At 41.0% G+C, this 17636-nt stretch overlaps 1 protein-coding gene across 2 annotated transcripts in view; it reads right to left on the bottom strand.

Annotated features, from left to right (window-relative positions):
* Nucleotides 1-17636, bottom strand: part of POLR3F (RNA polymerase III subunit F) — a 95616-nt gene that overhangs the window by 59747 nt on the left and 18233 nt on the right. The window lies entirely within an intron of this gene.

Below are 17636 nucleotides of genomic sequence, written 5' to 3' on the forward strand. Positions count from 1 at the left end.
CCTCCATTCCTACCCCACTGAGCCCTTACAGATATTGGGCCTGCTTTGCCAGCCCACTGGGTTCCATATGCTCCACTCCTCCCCACCCCTCATCTCCAATCACTCACCTTTCCAAGATCTTCAGAATTCAATAGTTTGGGGTACAGAAGGAGGACAGGAGGCTCCATTGATGGGCCACATGGCAAAGTTCCAGAAGTGACCTTTGTTTTCTGAGATACTGGCGAAGCCCTAGCCTTCCTTCCAAGGCCTTAAGGAAGGAAGGCACTTGCAGCAGTTGAGGAAGAGAGAAACATACATCCCTTTAAGTTCTCAAAAGTCAACCTAGGAGGAAGGGGCAGAAAAGCCAAGGAACTTGCTCATGCTTTAAGAGTTGAACTTGGTCGGAGCATAAACTTCTCCAACCCAGTGCATCTTACTCCTGGGGAAACCTGCCTTTGAAGCCAGCCTAGCTCCTGTTGCTAGACCATGGTGGCAATTTTTCACTACAATTGAGCTGCAGAGAACAGCATACAAAGCTCTCAGTTGGGACTTTTTGAAATACTGCAAGAGGAATATCAGCAGCAATGCATTCTGTTTCACCCATGTAGGAATCCCTCTCCGTGCAGAATCTAGTCTCTGTTTTAGAAAAGCTGCTCATCCAGAATCTGGATTCCTCATTGAGTGAAGGGAAGCAACTTGGCAACTCGCAAAGGCAAAGACACTACTTGCACTGAGAGCAGAAAGAAACATTGCTCTCTTTCATTTTGCCCAATGGGATTTTGGGAATATGCAACAAGACAAACTGCTAAAACTTGAGGTGTCTCTCCCCTCCCCCACTTCATCCTGATAATGAAGGATGTATATAAAGGCTAAAACACACAGCTTCTTTATTACTACAATCTTAGAGTGTCAAAGCGAAGAAGGCTTCATTTTCTCCCCCAAGCTTTAGCCACATAGTTTTATGCTTGGAAAGGAGGCAAAGCAAGCAATAGCTGTCACCCAAGGTTTAGCAGTATATGCTAATATACTTTTATGCTTGGAAAGGAGGCAAAGCAAGCAATAGCTCTCACCCAAGGTTTAGCAGTATATGCTAATGCCTTGTGAAGGAAGGCTAGGGCTTTGCCAGCATTCCAGAAAAAAACAGCCACTTCTGGAACTCTGCCACATGTCCCAGCAATGTTCTTCTTCTGTACTCAACCTCTTGAACTCTGGAGATCTTGAAAAGATAAGTGAGCAATCAATCAGTGATGGAGGTGGTGGAGCGGGGGTCAAAGCAGCTCTGAGTGGTAGGAAGCAGAGAGTGGGAGGAGACACCTTGGGAAGTTGGAGGCACAGGCAACCCACTTAAGACACTCCATATTCCACCTAATGACACCCACATTCATTTATGAGGGATCCTTGGTATTCTCTGAGCTTGCTTTTCTTGAAGAAGTTTCATCACTGATGACGTTACCTAGTTTGGGTAATGAAATATCTGCAAGAAAGAAAGAAAGCTCAGAGAGCACCAAAGACCCTTCATTTCAAACCTGAGCTACAAATATTCTCCTTCATCTGTAACATTCATTTATGTACAGGCTAGACCAGCGATGAGGAGTCTTTCATTTAATGTATCACTTAACATCCTCTTGACTTTCAAATGTAATTGGTTCCATTACATTCCAAACTTGAGGATTATCTATACAACCAGACACATACTCTACATGTACATGCACACTCCCCTCACACTGATGAATGAGATATGGAGAAAATATAGCTATATTCAAAAGGAGGAAACCAAACTAGTGGGAGATGATGGGATCGGAAAAGAAACAACACTGAGAAGAATAAAAATATAGAAAAATTTAGTTAAGCATCACAAAATGATTAAATCTGTAAAGCCAATCCTATCCAAGCTGCAACTAATCTTTTTCTAGCATTTTATAAACAAAAAGGACAGATTCATGAAGGAATACTGATTTCTTCTTCCAAATAGCTTTCAAACAGTAAGTCTCCAACAATGTAGGTAATATTCAATATTCAATACTCAGGTTTTTTTTTCAATCAGGCATTTTGCATGAGTTAGCAAATAGCAAATATCTCTCTCATGCTTCTTCTTTCATGGAGTCTGTGCCAAAACTGCTCTGTCACTGTCAGCCAGCCCTGCCTGTCAGCTTCTTGATAAGAATTATTACCAAGGTAAGGGGGCAGAACTGGCATCTTGGCAGTACAGCGTACAATCTTGAAGCTCCAAGATCGCCAATGATATCTCCGTCGCAGGACAGTCCCACTGGACCTAAACCGTCCCGTAGAGATGGTGACTGAGGAGGGCACATCCTGTCGATCCCAGGGACATCGCAAAGTCCCTGGTTGATCCAGGAAAAGCCCTTTTTCCAGCGGCGGAGAGGCAGCCATTCAAGCTGCTGAAGCTGCAACAGCTCCGGAATGGAAGAGATTGAAAGAAAGTATGACAGTTTGGTGAGATGAACTTTTACTTATTATTTTTTGAAGAAAACACCCTGAAAGACTTAAAGTGAATTAAAAGTGAAGACAAAAGAGTTTAAGCGGTGAAATTAAGCTAGTTAAAGTGAAAGTTTTTTTCCCCTTTTATTGAAACTTAGAACTTGGCAAAGCTTCTTAATTTTAAACTGGACTGGACCTTTTTTAAAATTTTTATTCTTGTTTGTGTTTTCTTAACAATTTTTTGAAAGTCTGTTTTGACCAAGACTCTTCTTTTTGACCTGAGATTTATTTCCTTTTTAAAAGAAAGGATTTTATTTTTTCCTTTTGTTCCTGGCATTGGATACATGAGGGCAGAGTGAAAGTGAAGGAAAAAAAGTAGCACTGCCATCTAGAGCAGTGGTTCCCAAAGTGGGCGGTACTGCCCCCTGGGGGGCGGTGGGATGCCTTAGGGGGGTGCTAAGAGGCAAGGGGGCTGGCAGGGGGGCGCCAAGAGGTGGAAGGGGGGTGTTCAAGGCCCTACAGGGTCACCCCATTGACTGCTGCACCACTCCGGAGCCAGCGCCTCGAATGCGGCAGCTCCGATGCACCGCACTGTAATGGGCTCCTGGAGGAGGAGGAGGGGATGGAGTAAAGTGCACTAAATTTGAGCGTGCTGTACAGATGCTGCAAGAGCAGCGAACAGCCATGGAGCCGGCTGTGGTGGGGCCTGGAGGGTGTGCACGAGAGGAGAAGGAGGGGAGAGGGAGGAAGGAAGCTTCCGCCATGGCTTGCGCTCATTCCTCAGCCAACCTGGATTTCCAAAAACTCTCCAAGAAGAAAGAAAAGAAGCTTCTCACACTCTCAGAAAGTCCTGCGTGCTCTACTTGGGGCTCTTCGCTATCCTTTTTTCTTCCTTCCTTTTGGAAATCCGGTCTAGCTGAGGAACGAACGGAAGTCGCAGTGGAGGCTTCCCTCCTCCCTCTCCTCCTCTCGCTTGTTCTTCAGCCAGCCCAGATTTCCAAAGGGAAGGAAGAAAAGGGGACAGCAAAGAGCCCCAAGGAGAGCACGCAGGGCTTTCCGAGAGAGTGAGAAGAGACACAGACAGGGAGCGCGCAAGAGAGATATACAGAGAGAGAGAGAGAGAAAGAGAGAGAAAGAGAGAGAGAGAGATACAAACGGAGGGAGAGAGATTTGGCTCAATTCAGCTCTGTCTGCTCTCCTCTCTGTCTTTGCTCAGTTTTGCAAGGATTCAGCAGTGATCTAAGGCAGCAACCTCGTAGCACTGTGAGGTAACAGCCTGACTGTCACTCCTTTTGGAATGCAAGGTTTATTTTTGTATCTTTCCAGAGACAGAAAGAACGTGACCAAATTTCCTTACAGTTATTCCCTGGGTGTGGGAGTTGGGAAGGGGGTGGGAAGTGGGGAGAAGGAGGGAGGAAGAGGCATAGAGTGAGAAAAAGAGAGTTAGAGGAGAGAGAGAGAAGGAGAGGGAGAGAGAAAGAGATGAGAAGGAGGAAAGGATGGAGAGGGAGATAGAGATGAGAGAGGGAGGAGAGAGAGAGAGAGAGAGAGAGCAACCTGTTCCCCATAGAAAACATAGAAAACCAAAATCTGGGGGGGTCATGTGACTCAGTGGGAGTGACATTGAGTTGCCACGCCCACCCATGTCTTGGGGCTCCTGGTGTTTTGTTTTCTGTGGTCCAAATGGCTCTTTGAGTGTTTAAGGTTGCAGACCTCTGTCCTAGGGGGAGGCAGATGAAGGGGGCTTTGACCACATGCCCAATATCCAGGATCCTGCTCAGCCAAGCCTGCCCCTCTTTATAGTTGCCGTGCCTGACAGCAAGTTTACAGGGTGTCCCTCCTGCCAGGGATCAGCCTCCCAAGCTGCCCCCCACCAGGCACTCACATCGAGAGGGCGGTGCTGTTCCCTCCTTCCTGGAGCAGGGCAGGGTTGAGGAAGCCCACGGCAGAAAGCTTTGCTCTACTTTTGCGATGTGCCACCGCTGCGTTTGACGCACCAGCTCCACAGGCTCACCCCATTGAGCCCCTTGCACCGCTCCGGTGCAACAGTCAGTGGGGTGAGCCTGTGGTGCCAGCGCCTCAAATGCCCCCCTGCCACCTCTTAGCACCCCAAGGGGGCTGGCAGAGGGGTGCTAAAAGGCAGCAGGGGGGCATTTGAGGCACTGGCACTGCAGGCTTACCCCATTGACTGCTGCACTGCTCTGGAGCCGGCACCTTGAATGCAGCGACAGCGGCTTTGCTTTATTTTCCCAAAGTGCCGCTGCTGTCGCATTCTGTCTGTCTGTCTGTCTGTTGTCTATCCATCCATACATCCATTCAAAACTTCTGCCTGCCTGCCTGTCTTTCTGTCTGCCTGCCTGCCTACCTACCTACCTACCAATATCTATCTACCTACCTACTTATCTACCTACCTACCTACCTGTCTCTCTCTCTCTCTCTCTATCCATCCATCCTCGAAGCGCTGGACCCGCAGGCACATTGGGAAAGTAGAGCAAAGCCTCAAATGCCCCCCTGCCGCTTCTGGAAGGGAGGGAGGGGGAGAGAGAGAAAGAGAGAGAGAGAGAGAGAGAGAAAGACCTGATGCATCAGATTGAAATGAGGCCTAGTTTAGTCTGAGGCCCTTTTCCACATTGAAACATCTTTGCCAGCACATTTAAACATCTTTGGCTTCTATTAAAGGTTTTGTGTACGAAACATGGTCAGACTATCCGGAAGCTCTCACATTTTCTTGAGGCTTTAAACAGATCTCCACCCTGAAAAATTATTTTTCCCCAATGTTTTAAAGTGCCAATTCTGAAGAAGACAAAACCAAAATATACTAGTAAATTACAAGAAGAACACACACACTCACTCCCTTCTAATCCTGCTGGAGCAGGTGATTGGACTAGAATAGATATCTCATTATCTTTCTTCTCCCCCCCTCCTTTATTTCTTTTACTTTCTGCCCCTTCCTTCCATCCCCCCTCTTTCTTCAACTGTCGCTTTTTGTTTCTTTCCATTTTCTCTTTCTTTTCTTCCTTCTCTCTTTCTCTCTCTCTTTCTTTTCTCTCTGTCTCTTTCCCTCTCTCAGGCTCACCCCATTGACTTGGTGCACTGCTTTGCTCGTACTTGCTTGGACAAGTCACTCCGGTGCAGCGGGCTCAATGGGGTGGACCTGCAGAGCTGACACCTAAAACGTGGCAGTGGTGGCACGTTTGAAAAGTAGAGCAAAGCCAGAGGTCGGTAATTTTTGCTGCAAAAAATCACAAAAGCTTCTGGGTTGTGCACAAGAAAGGACACACGTCAATGCAATTCAGCAACATAAAATAAAGAAATACAAATAAAACAAATCAACAAGAATTGGCAAAGCATCTCTGATTAGATTTTATTCACTACTACAATCTAATCAGAGATGCTTTGCCGATTCTAGACTAATGACCTGCTCCAGCAGGGTTAGAAGGGAGTGTGTGTGTATGTATGTGCATGGCTGTCAAAACTCCAAAAACAGGTCAAATAGCTCTGGGGAGGCCAGTCATAAATTAGAACACTTGCTAAACAACCGGCCATTAAGTGAGGACCACTTGTATTTGGTTTACCAGTCACCTGGCCACGCCCACTCATTCACATGACCACCAAACCACACCTATCCGGTCATGTGACTAGCAAGCTACGCCAGCCAGAAACCACGCCAGCCAGTCACAGGACAGCAAGCCACGCCCTCAAATTAGTCCACACCCACAGAAATTTAAATCCCACTCCTGGGTGTGGGGCACCGAGGATAAGTTTGTAGCACAAAGGGGGCGGTGGACTGAAAAAGTTTGGGAACCACTGATATAGAGGCTTGTACATATTGTTTCTTTTTCTTCTATTTGTTTATGCATCCGTTTTATACTCAAGGACTCTGAGTTTTGCACTGGAAAAGATAGTAGGATGAGCATGGCAGATTGTTTACGCAGGTGCCCATCTATGAAACTATAGATAATTAGAGTCTGGAGTTGAAGTTGAAAGAAAGAAGAGTGAAGTGACCTTGAAAATACTGGAACTAGAAACTTTGAGTTGATTTATCTAACAGCCTTGGATACTCAGTGGCAGTGGCTGGCTTCACATTAGAACTGTTTGTTACTTTTCACTCCCTCTTTTATTTCTCCTTCAGTTGGATTTTTATATTTGGATTTCAACCTTTTATTCCAGGAACTAGAATATAAATTATTTATTTTTTGCTTTCTTCCTTTTTTCCTTCTTATTAAGAGAAATAATTGGATTAAGGTATACAAGTGCCTGAAGATTTTTTTTCCCTTGATTGAAAAGAGAATGGAGAACATTGAGCAAAGAACTGAAAAGACAGATGAGAAAGTAGAAAATACTCAACAGATGATGATGAAATATGAAGACAGATTTTAAAAAATTGAAGATACAGAGAGACAAGAAAATTGGAGATATTGATACTCGATTGAGCGATGTTGAGAAGGGCAGGTGTGAACCATTCGGATGGGAAATTGATAGATCAGAATTCTACCTAAGGTTTCAAAATGTAGAACAAGAAAAAGGTGAAAATCTTGCTGAAATAATGACAGAAATACTGACAGAAGTGCTAGAAATAACTAAAGAGAAGATGATGGATGGGATGGATGAAGTGTTCCGTGTCTATACAAGATATGCAATGAGAAACAGACTACCAAGAGAAGTCCACATTGGATTTACTAAGAAGATTGTTAAGACACAGATACTGCAGGTGGCAAGAGAGAAAACACTAAAATATAAAGACAAAGAAATTGTGGTGCTGAAACAGATACCAAGAAGAGTAAGAGAGATGAGAAGAGAATATTTATTCTTGACTAAAGAGTTACTTAAAAGGAGTAAACTACAGATGGTTGATGCCAGAAGGCCTCTTGTTCACTTGGCAGGAACAAAGACACAGAATTGATACAGTTGAAAAAGTTGAGCTATTCTACTTAGAATACTTTAGAAGAAAAGAGGAAGAAGCAAGAAAGGAAAAGTCATTAATTGAATTCCAAGAGGAGTGTATAGCAGCAATTGAAAAAGAAAAAGAAGGTGCAGTAGGCGGTGTACCCAGAGAGCAATGAGAATTAAGATCTACTAAAGTAATAAAACCCGCTTATAAAGCTTAATATGGATGAAAGAAAATTGATTACGATTAACATAAATGGACTTAATTTGGCTACTAAAAGAAGGAAACTATTTCACAAAGTAGAGAAATTAAAATTTGATATAATCTGCTTACAAGAAGTACATATCAAAAAACAAGAATATATATTAAAACAAAAAAAAATTAGGGAAATTATTTACGTCGCTGGCACAATCTGAAAAAAGGAGTGTGGTATTATATATTAAAGACAATTTTGGCAGAACTAATCTATACAGATGATTGTTGGGTATATGAATACTCCAACTGGTTTGGGTGAATAAATATATGAACCTAGGTTTAAGTGTTTGCAGCTTTAAGCACAAAAACTGCAATGTAATTTGCTAATTAAGGGTGCGGTTGCAAGCAGTAGTAATAAGGCAGTGAGAGAGACGTAACACTTCCTGGTTACTGGTTACTGTTTCCTGGTGTTACTGGTCGCTGGTCTGCTGGTCTCTCTGATCTCTGCTGCCTGCTGTTTTACTCCTGTATGAGACGTCAGCTTGTTGGCTACTGTGCAAGATACCGTTTCTACTGAACAAAAGGACTGTTTACTTGGTGAGCTGTGCATACTCAGCGTTGTCTTTGAGAGAAAGGTATCGGGAGGAGAAGATTTACAAGCAGATAAAGACATTGTACTGACTGTTAATAGACTAGGTTACTGGATGGATATATTGGATAATGACATATGGACTGAATGACACTGCTTAAACTCTGAATGAATTAAATAACTGTTTAAAATTACAAACAGTGTTTTTGTCTCCAGTGTGTGTATACTCTTGGGCCCAGCCTCTCTCTCATTTGGCTGCCTGGCTTGACTGCTGCTGTGCACTCTGCTTGGGGGTTTGTCCCCAATCACTAACAATGATGATGGAAGGATTTTGACGGTGGAAATAATGGACAATAACGTTAAAACACTTTTAATTGCAATTTATGCTCCAAACGATAACCAAGAAGAATTTTACAGGAAATTACATATGAACATAATTGAATTGGACTATGTTAATATTTTTATGATGGGAGATCTCAATGGAATAATTAATGATCGGTTGGACTATAAAACGCAGAAATCAACAAAGAAAGCTAGAAAGTTACTACCAAAATCTTTCTTTCAAATAACAGAAGAATTTAATTTAAAAGATACATGGAGAGAGAGAAATGTGGAAAGTAAGCAATACACTTTTTACTCAAGCAGGCATGCATCATGGTCTAGAATAGATATGATATGGATGTCAGCAGAATTATTGGCTAACATATGAGAGATTGAAATAGAAACAAGCACTTGGACAGACCATAATCCAGTGACAGTTATTTGTAAAGGATACAAGAGGAGATCTAGATGGACTTTAAATAATATGATATTAAAGGAAAAAGACTTCAAACAGAAAATAGAGAAAGAATTGGTTTTCTTTTTTAAAGAAAATAGAAAAGAGGATACATCTTTACAGAATCTCTGGGACATGATGAAGGCCTAAACAAGAGGCTTGATAATAGAATATTTAAGGAAAAGAAACAGAAAACAGAAAAAGACTTTCAAAACATTGGAAGATAACTATAAAAGACTGGAAAACGGATTACAGAAGTCCCCGCAAAAAAAAGACATTAAAATTAAAATGGATATAACTAAACATAAAATGGGACTAATGTAAAAAGAGGAATTAGCACAGAAAATTAAAAATGATGAACAGAATTACTTTGAAGATGCAAACAAACCAGGCAGATAGTTAGCCTATAAATTGAGAAAGGAAAGAGAATCAAAAAGGATTAGTCAATTAATAAATGAAGGACATGTTTGCTATGGAAATGAGGAGAAGAAAAAAATTATACAAGATTACTATGGAAAATTGTATTTTTCAAGAGAATATTCAAGAAGAAAAAGTTAAGCAATATCTACAGAAAGCAAATTTACCTCAGATACCTAAAGATATTGAAACAATGTTAGAAGGGAATATAACGATGATGGAATTAACAGAAGCCTTAAAAAAACAGAATGTTGGAAAAGCACCAGGTCCAGACAGTTTGCCAGCGGAATTCTATAAGACTTTTCAGGAAATATTGAATCTTCACCTCTTAGAAGTTATGAATGAAGTTATGCTAAAGAAAAGAATACCCAAAACATGGTCAGAAGCATATATTACACTTATACCGAAGGAGGATACAGACCTGCAGCAAGTTAAAAATTATAGACCTATATCCCTATTAATCTCAAGACTATAAAATATTTGCTTCAATCTTGGCAGAAAGACTGAAAAGATACTTAAACAACTTTATCCATATTGACCAAAATGGATTTCTGCCAAAGGGACAAATCAAAGACAATGTAGAATTATTTTGGATACTTTGGAATACTATGAAGCATATCCTGAGAAGCAAATGGCCTTGATGTTTTTAGATGCACAGAAAGCCTTTGAGAATGTGAGTTGGTGATTCACTTTACTTCAATTGATACAAATGGGCTTTGGTAAAAAAATTTATCCAAGCCATTGAAACGATATACTGCAAAGGTTATGGTAAATGGAGAATTAACAGATCTATAGATATAAAAAAAAGGGACAAGGCAAGGTTGTCCACTGTCGCCTCTGCTGTTTGTGTTAACATTGGAAGTGTTAAATAGGAACATCAGAGAAGAAAAAGAAATAAAAGGAATGAAAATCAAAAAGGAAGAGTATAAATTGCAAGCTTTTGCAGATGACCTGATATTCATATTAGAAGATCCATTGGAAACAGCACCTAAATTAATAGAAGTAAAAGAAAAATATGGAAAAGTAGCAGGTTTGAAAATAAATAAAGATAAAACAAAGATATTAACAAAGAATATGATAGCAAGATGAAAGAAAGAGTTGGAAGAAATTTTAGAAATACAGGTCACAAACAAGTTCAAGATTTTAGGGATATATATTACACCAAGATGTAGCACACTGAAGGAGGATAACTACGTTAAACTCAATTGCGACAGATCTGATAAAATGGGAAAAACTACAATTATCATTGATTGGGAGAATATCTACAATTAAGGTGAATGTATTGCCTAGAATTTTATATTTATTCCAGACAATTCCAATTTGATTAGGGAAAGAGTTTTTGAAGACTTAAATAGAATTGTGTTGAAATATATTTGGCAGGGTAAAAAAAGCAAGAATAAAATTAAAGCTGTTACAAGATGCAAGAATAAGAGGAGGGTTTGCCTTGCCCAATTGAGAGTTATATTACCAGGTGACAAGTTTGATGTGGGTAAAGGAATGGATAACATTAAGGAACAGTACGCTATTGACCTTAGAAGGGCATGACTTGCTATCAGGATGGCATGCTTTCCTCTGATATAAGGGAACTAAAACACGGGGGTATTTTAGAAGACATTATATTCAAGAGGCACTTTTTTGAATTGGGAGAAGATAAAAAGACAATACTACATAAAAATTCCACTATGGATATCTACGATTGAAGCTTTTTCTTATCCAATAATATATAAAAAGGAACAGTTAGATATGGTGAGATATTGAATGAAAAGGGTGAACTTAAATCTATGCAAGCGTTGGAAGAACAAGGTGTAAAGATGAACTGGTTTTCATATTTGCAAATACAATCTAGATTTGATAAAGATTCTAAAACAGAAGGTATGTATGATAAGTTGACTGATTTAGACAAAATTTTGATGGGTACTGATAAAAAGATAATTAAAAACTTCATGGACATTTATTAGAATTTAAACTGGAGGAGGAACAAGTTAAAGAAACGATGATTGCTTGGGGGAAAAATTTTGGATATGGAATTGATTTAGAGAAGTGGCAAAAATTGTGGTCTCAAAACTATAAAATGATAATGTCAACTGCATAAAAAGAAAATTTGTATAAGATGTTTTACAGGTGGCATCTACCCCCGACGAGACTTGCGAGAATGTTTAAGAATAAATCGGATAAATGTTGGAAATGTCATCAGATACCTGGTTCATATTACCACATGGGGTGGACATGCTTGGATGCAAAAAAATATTGGACTAAAATCCACACATGGTTGGAAAAAATAATAAAACAACATATAGACTTTAAACCAGAGATCTTTTTATTGGGAATCATACCGGAAATATACAACAAAGAGCTGAAATATTTGATTGTAAATGTTTTAACAGCGGCTAGAATTGTATTTGCTAAGAATTGGAAAAATGATAAAATACCTATGCAGGAGGAAGTTAATTAAGAAAATTATGGATTGTGCTGAAATGAGTAAATTGACATTTGAAATCAGAAAACAAGAAGATAAACAATTTTATATGACATGGGATTTATTTTATCAATGGTTAGATAAAAAGACATGGTAATGTAACAGAATAGATAATTTTGTTATAGAAGTTTAATAGACTGATATAAAATATAATGTAGACATATATAACAATTAGATGAAAGCACAATATAAATTTTAAAACAAAATTTGGGATATCTTGTATAAAATGATAGAATAGTTTAGTCATGGATGATTAATAATTGATAAATATATAAGCATATGTTAGTTTGACAATATGAAATTTATATAAACTGTAACAACTATGAAAGGATTGCACAAAAGATTCGTAACCAACTGACACACTGTATGTATACAAAATAGAAGATGGTTTTATGTTTTTATGTATTGTTTGTATATGTTGTCTTAAAAAAGAAAAACTTAAAAAGAAAAAGAATTATTACCCAGGTCTTTCACAAAGTCTTTTTAAAGATAGAAGAAGAAGAAAAAAGACTTCAGCCAGCCTCTCTTGGATCATCACAATCTTGCTTTTAGATATGCAGTTCTTTTATTCTTAACTGATTTTAGTTGGGATTCCTAGTCTCCCCCACAATCTCCTTCGCCGCTATCTAAAAAGGGGAAGGGCACCTCCTCCCTCTTTCTTCCTGGGTTTTCCCTCTTCTTTATTCTTTTGGAAACTCTTTCCAGAATTTATTTTCCCCAGAGTTACTCATGTTTCTTGTCAAGGTGCCTTTTGGCCAGTTCCAATTGCACCATTGTTCTGCTTCTTCATCACTTCCGTTGTCCAGCTGTCAAGCCTCTCTGACGGCCATTGCTGGCCGCTTTCCTCCTTCTCTTGATCGCCTGGACCTCCTCAGCTTTCAAGTTTTGACTGCCACCTAAAACTCTCTCTGCTGAATGTCTTTCCCTTCTGATCCCTCTCCAAGAGATTGCAGCTCCAAAAAACCTCTCGTGGAGCTTATCAAATGAGTAGGAAACGGCTGTGCTAACGGAGAGCCATTTTGCACACCCGGATGACTTGGCAGCTGGCCCTGCCCCAGGTTTATTACAGCCAATGGCTGTAAGACCCTGGGAAGAAATATTAATGGATTTCATAGTGGAATTACTGGACAGTGGTGGAAATACTATAATAGTTGATTTGTTTTCAAAGCAAGCACACTTCATAGCTTGTCCAAAGCTTCCCTCAGTGAGGAAGTTAGCCAAGATGTTTGTGCAGCCTATTTACAGGCTTCATGTGTACCTAACCCAGGGGTCTGCAACCTTAACCACTCAAAGAGCCATTTAGACCCGTTTCCCACAGGGAAAGAAAAACACCAGGAGCCACAAAACCTGGGTGGGCGTAGCCAACTCGATGTCACTCACTCCTACCTAGTCACATGACCCCCTAGCCATGCCTACCAAGCCTCATTCTCTCTCGTTCTATGTCTCTCTCACCCCTCTCTCCTTATCTCTCTGTATCTCCCCCCTCTCCCTTCCCATCTCTGTATCTCTCTCTCTCCTCTTCTCTCTCCCTCTATCTTCTCGTCCCTCTCCCCTATGTATCTGTCCCCCATCTCCCTTTCTGTATCTCCGTGTCTCTGTGTCCCTCTATCTTCTCCCTCTATCTCTTTTCCACCCTCTCTCTGTATCCCTGTCTCTCTGTATCTCTCTCCCGCTCTCCCGATCTCCCCCCCCTGTGTATCACTCTATGTATGTCTCTCTCTACCCCCTCTCTCTGTCTCTGTCTTTCTGTCTGTCTGAGAGCTGTGGCTGGCCCAAGCCAGCAATCTCTCTTTGGGGCTCTTGGCTACTCCTTTTATTTCTTGTTTTTGGAAATCTGGGATGCTGAGGAACAATCACCAGCCGCGGCAAATGCTTCCCTTCGGGTAACCCTCCTCCTCCCCCTCCTCCTCCTGTCACGATCCACTGGCTGGCTGTGGTGAGGCCGAGAGGGTGCGCTTGCACAGCGAGACCCTCAAGTGAGTGGCTGTGCTCAGCCAAAGGTGTGTGCGGGGTGGGGGGCTGCTCACTTAAGAATGGTCTCACCCTGCATTCTCACACTCCTGGCCCAGCCACAGTCGCCCAGAGGGTTGCAAGAGAAGGAGGGGGAGGAGGAGGAAGGTCACCCAAAGGAAAGCCTCTGCTGCGGCTGGCAATCATTCCACAGCTAGCCTGGATTTCCAAAAAGAAGAAATAAAAGGAGTAGCCAAGAGCCCCAAAGAGAGCTTGCTGGCTTGGCCCAGCCTTGGCATTCCGAGAGAAAGAGAGAGGAGGTGCAGAGACAGAGAACGTGCAAGAGATACACATATAGAGAAATAAGGGGGGGGGAAACAGGCTGACAGGCAAGTGTCTTTGGCGAGGGTGCCCCGGTTTTCTCTGAGCCTGACCCCTAAGGTGGGCATGCAAGGTTCAGTGGGGCCAGCCCCCTTTTTCTGCTGCCCTGAGTTTCTTAAAGCTGCAGCCGGACACTGCGGGCCTGTCCCCCTTTCCGGCATCCCTCCTCCTGGATCCCATTCCTACCACGCTAGCCCTCATGTTAGCGAGGTCAGTGTCGATTGCAGCCGGGCCGGGCCAGGCCAGGCCAGGCCAGTGTCTTGGGGTAGAAAGCAGGTTGAACATCTACTCAAGCGACCGAGGCACACCCAGCACCAACAAGGGTCAGAAGAAACTCCAGCAAGAGTGAGGCACTGGAGAATCAGCCCCGGCCGCTTCTCCATTCCCGGTCGCTGTTACCTTCTCAGGCCAGGTGAGAGAGGGCGAAGGGCAGCGCCAGCCAGTGATGGGATAGGGAGATGTAGCAAAGGGCCCAAAGAGCTGTATGCAGCTCAAGAGCCATGGGTTGCCAAAACCCGACCTAACCATATCATCTCAGACCGAGGGGAACAATTCATAGCATCTCAGACCGAGGGGAACAATTCATAGCATCTCAGACCGAGGGGAACAATTCATAGCATCTCAGACCGAGGGGTACAATTCATAGCAAGATTTTGGAGAGAGTTTATCAGATCAATAGGGTCATCATAAGGATTCAGTTCTAGTTGAAATCTGATGATATTGATGATAAATTACTTCATATACAAATGGATCCACAGAATGTAAATTAAATGATAGAACAATACCTAAGATGATATGTGTTATCAACAGAATGATTGGGTAGACCTATTGCCATTTGCTGCAGTAGCCTACAATAATGCTGAACACAGTAGTACTGGGTTTTCATCTTTTAAAGTAACCTCTGGGTGTCAACCTTGAAGCAATTTTTTTAATGCTAGAGTCATTTTGGGAGCATCTTCAGAGTTGCCACAGCCAAAAGGGAGAGATAGAGATAGCTGGGGATGTGTAGCTAAAACAACATTCGTTCCTGTGGGAGCCAAGGACGTTCTACCACATGTTGGAGAGGAGTGGACCAAAACCAACCAAGATGGTGGCTGCGATCGAGTTGGACCATGTGACGGACGTGTGACTTGAAGGGAAGAACTTTGGGGTTTGATTTGGGTGGGGAAAACCTTGGGTCCTCCAGTGTCGGGTTTTCCCCAGATATGCTAATATGACATGCCTAATAAACCTATAGGAATATGCCTGCCTTGGAGTTTTGATTCTGTTGGGTGTGTTAACTGGAACCCTGATACCAGGATTGAATATTTTGTTATGCTAGGACTTCCGGCTGTGCTTCCGGTGGTGTTGGAGGTGAGGACCGTGAGCTCTGTGGCCCCACTCCGAGCCCTCCCTGTCAGAGGGCTCCAAAAGGAGCCATAGCCACCCCATAGGGGTGAAGTAAAGGGGTGCGCCTTGCAGGTTGAGGAGAGCCGCATCTCTCCTCCCTGACTTGGAAAATCCCCCTCATCCGAAGACAAGGAGTAGCGGCAGTCAACATGGCTGTCCTGAAGCTAGGGACAGCTGAAGCACCTAAGAAAGTGCAGGAGGTAAGAGAATGAATAATGATTGCTTCTGAGTGAGATAATTCTTTTTCTACTTAAAAATCAACCCCAAGGAAAATAAAAAATCTGTGATAAGAGTCTAAAAAGTTTGCTTCAGCTGAGAAAATAAGCATTTCTGAGATCTATGCTGAAAAGTAAGTTGAGAGTGCCATCTACTGATGAAAGGAAAAGTGACTCCTAGACTCCTGGAAATTTACAGAGGGGGAAAGGAATATCGGATAGCCGGTGGAGGGCTGTGACCTTTAACTGTTTATTATCTTGCACTTACCAGAGGTGGAAATAAGACATTTTATAAAAGAAACCCTGGAAATTCAGAATAAAAGACCAAAATTACAGAGCAGATTCAAAGAATTTGGAAAATAGCTTGCACTATTAGAATATGGAATAAATGTTGGAATTGGCCCATCTAAATAAATGACTTTGCTTTGAAATAATTGGCTTTTGACTGAAATTAGTATCTGCTGGAAAAAAGGCAGCATGGAAATCTGAGAGGAAAATGCCATCTATTAATGACTGGAACCCTATAATTTTGAATTCTTCTTGAAATAAATTGAGACTTTTACTGTTTAATATACTTATATCGCTATCGTGATTGGAGTTGAAGGAACAGCTGTGAAAATGAGAGGACTCTTCAATGAGATGACTTTGTTGTTCAAAAGTATTAAAATATCAATGGATGGTATAGACGAGAAAATGAAAACATCCTGGAAAGAACAATGAATAAAAGACCAAACTGCCCATGAACTGGTGGAAACAATAGAAAGATTGGATGAAACGGACTACCTAAGCCAGCAAACTGACTACGAACAGGGAAAAAACATGGATCAGAAAAACCAGCAAATGAAGCAAAATCTCAATGAAGAGAAAGACCAGACAAATGGCAAGCAAAAGGAGTGGAAAGAACAGATGAAGTGGCAACATCAACAAATAAATCAAGGACTGGAGCAAAAAAATAGGACTGACAAACCAGCTGATAAAGGAAAAAAAGATTGAAGAAAACAAAGCAGATCAATCAATTAGATAGTCAGGAAGGTATCTTTGATAAGGAGATTGAGACAGGGGCAGACATTTGGGAGAATTGCCAGCATAAGTTTGTACTGGGAGAAATGCTTAGACTGAACAAAAAAGATAGAGATAAAGATGAGAAATGTGGGAGGCAAGTAAAAAAATGGATAAAAATTGAAGCACTAATGAGAACAAGAGATGATGGATAGAAAGAATTGCCTTTTAAACATTTAAAGTAGCTTGTTGTAAAGCTGATAGAGGCAGAAATAAAATTGAATAGGGGAAATATTAGAACATATATTTTTATAGAATAAACAAAAAGAAAGAAAGATTAGAGGTTTACAGATGTTAACTTTTTTGTTGTTTAAATAATATTTATAAATAATATAAGTTTGATAAATGTGATAAAGATTGCCAATATTGTTATTGTAATTAGAATTAACATGAATGATACACAGAATCAACACTGTCCACACACAATATGGATGTATATTTAAATAAAAAATAAAAAAATATTTTTTTTAAAAAAAGAATATTTTATTATGCCTGAGAACCCTCAAAATGTTCCCTCTGGAGCTGGAAAAAATTATGAGATATAAAGATATCCTAAATGAACAAGGGAAACTAAAATTGACGAAAGAACTGAAAAACCAAGGGATTGATTTGACTTGGTGGCCAAATATGCAAATACATTCAAGGTACAAGAAAGACATAGAAATGTATGGATTTTATAAAGAACCTACAGAATTGGATCAGATATTTTTAGGGATTGATGATAAATTAATCAAAAGAATATATAGTCATTTATTGAGTTTTAAATTTTTAAAACAAGTAAAAGAAACAATGATAATATGGGCTAAATTTTTGAATATACTATCGAATTAGATAAATGGCAAATACTTTGGAAGGGAAATTATAAATTGACAATGTCAAAAGCC

This window comes from Pseudonaja textilis, chromosome 3 (genome assembly GCF_049901715.1).
Source record: "Pseudonaja textilis isolate UNSWEBS1 chromosome 3, rPseTex1.2, whole genome shotgun sequence".
NCBI lineage: Eukaryota > Metazoa > Chordata > Lepidosauria > Squamata > Elapidae > Pseudonaja > Pseudonaja textilis.